The sequence below is a fragment of the Curcuma longa genome, chromosome 8 (genome assembly GCF_044706935.1).
Source record: "Curcuma longa cultivar G26 ecotype Majalengka, Jawa Barat chromosome 8, ITB_CL_G26_1.1, whole genome shotgun sequence".
Taxonomy (NCBI): domain Eukaryota; kingdom Viridiplantae; phylum Streptophyta; class Magnoliopsida; order Zingiberales; family Zingiberaceae; genus Curcuma; species Curcuma longa.
In genome coordinates, this window is record NC_133868.1 from 11,271,856 (window position 1) to 11,274,481 (window position 2,626).

Genomic DNA, 2,626 nt, shown 5'->3' on the forward strand with positions numbered 1-2,626 from the left:
GCCTCCTTCGGCCAGCAAAGGAAAAGAGACAGCGGAGGGGGAGGGTCGATCAAAGAAGTCCTCCTCTTCCCACAAGAAGAAACATCGCCGCTCCCGCTCGCCCGACCGCGAAGGGAAGCGTTCGAAGAAGTCCAGCCCGATTCGCCGCGAGGAGAAGCGGCTCAAAAAGTCCAAGGCGTCCAAGGGGCATCTTCCTGCCTCGAGTGCTGCCGGCGCAAGTGCGTCCGACCGGGGCCAGGAGACCACTTCCCTGACACCGCCGGCTCCGACTGAGGTGCCTGCTAGGGACTCGGGCGCAGTCGGGGCGCCGACTACTTCTGCTGGAGCGGCCCTGCCTCTGTCCGAGCCGGTTCCTGGCAACCGAAGACGCCGGGACGACTACGACTTCCCAGGCCGAGGGGCCGACCGAGGGAGGCGTACCCCCGACTGGAGGATCTTCCTCGAGAGCTGCAATGCCAACCAGCTCGGGGTCGGCTGGCTCGGGGCTCCGACGCCCTTCGACAGCCGGAGCCGACTTCTACACTTTGCCTCTGACTCGAGTGGCCGCTGATGAGCCCTTCGACCCAGCAGAGGTGCAGGAGCTGATGACCCGGGTCCGAGCGATCCGGAACAGTGACTCCTTCCGGGGGATCAATACCTCCGAGCTGAGCTACCGGGGGAATTTCCACATTTTGCGGGTGAGTGTCTCTTATTTCCCTTAGCTTGTCGTTTTCTTGTGTCTTTTCGTCGCTAACTGCCCTACTTATGCAGATGTGGGTGGAGCATATGGAGATGCACACCCGTTTCCTCTACCTGAATCGAGAGTTCAAGGCGATTGACCAGCAGTTGCAAGCCCTAAAGGCTCAGGGTGCCGCTCGCGAGCAGGCATTAGCTGAGGCGAAGGCAGCCGCGACCAAGAGTGGTGAAGAGGCCGCCCAGTATCGAGCCGAGTTGCTGAAGGCTCAGGAGAAGGCTGAGGCCTTTGAGCAGGAGACCGCCTCGGCTCGGGCAAAAGAGCAAGAAGACCTGAGGCAAACCCGAGAGCAACTGGTTCAGAGAGGCAAGGAGTTGGCTCGGGCGCTCGAGGATGCGGCCACATGGAAGAAGCGGGCGGAGGACTTAGCGGTGGAGAAGAAAGCTGTTGAAGACGAGTCCGCTGCCTACAAGGAGAAGGAGCCCGAGCGGGTAAAAGCGGCGCAAGAAGCCTGGCTGGCGTCTCGGGAATATTTTGACCAGTATCAGGAGAAGACTGCCCGGATGCTGGAGTACGGCTATGAGGGGGCGCTGAACCAAGTATACGAGGCGGGCCTGTTTCCAGAAGGAACTTCGCTGGAGTTCTTGGACATCGAGAAAGTGTGGGCGGCGCTGCCGGAAGAGGTTAGAAGGGGCCGCTAGGCTATGTACTTCCCACTCGGGGCTTTTTGCACCTCTCCTTCCCAGGCTTTTTGTACTCTCTTTTTGTACTTCTCTTTCCTTTTGAAGTTGAATGAAAGCCTCTGTCGCATTGTCCTTTGCCGAGTATTCGTGTTGAATTTTGAACTTGACATTTTTGAAGTACTAAGTCAATCCCGAATGCGTCTGAGTCGAAGGAACAGGTCTGAGTCAGACTATGTCCGAGTCGGGAGAGTTAGGACCCTTAGAAGGGCAATTGCTGAAGGAGCAGGTCCGAGACCTGAATGCTCGATCCCGACTATGTCCGAGTCGGGAGAGTTTGGACCCTGAGAAGGGCAATTGCTGAAGGAGCAGGTCCGAGACCTGAATGCTCGATCCCGACTATGTCCGAGTCGGGAGAGTTTGGACCCTGAGAAGGGCAATTGCTGAAGGAGCAGGTCCGAGACCTGAATGCTCGATCCCGACTATGTCCGAGTCGGGAGAGTTTGGACCCTGAGAAGGGCAATTGCTGAAGGAGCAGGTCCGAGACCTGAATGCTCGATCCCGACTATGTCCGAGTCGGGAGAGTTTGGACCCTGAGAAGGGCAATTGCTGAAGGAGCAGGTCCGAGACCTGAATGCTCGATCCCGACTATGTCCGAGTCGGGAGAGTTTGGACCCTGAGAAGGGCAATTGCTGAAGGAGCAGGTCCGAGACCTGATTGCTCGATCCCGACTATGTCCGAGTCGGGAGAGTTTGGAACCTTGACAAGTTGAGTGACGCCTGAAAAAGTCATTTCATTATCAGCTTCTGATTACAGCCAAGGATACAGGCGATCATGAGAAGGAAAAACTTCCGCTTAGTGGCTAAGTCCGGTAAGGTTGAAGGTGAGTGGAGCTCCATGGTCGCACCAACTCTTTTCCGGCCGAGTCCGCTAGGTAGTACGCGCCCGAGCTGGTCTTCTTGACTACCCGATAGGGGCCTTCCCAGGGGGGTTCTAGCTTGCCGACGACTTCTCCGACAGGCTTGACCTTCTTCCAAACTAAGTCTCCCACTTGAAAGGCTCGAGGGATGACTCGCCGATTGTAAGTACTGCACATGCGCTGTCGGTAAGCGGTCAACCGAGCGGCTGCTTGGTCCCGGGTCTCGGATATGAGATCCAACTCCATGAGTCGCTTGCCGTCGTTGTCGGCGCCATAGTGCTGTCGACGGTCCGACTCGACTCCTACCTCCATGGGCACTACGGCTTCCCCCCCATATACTAAGTGGAACGGGGT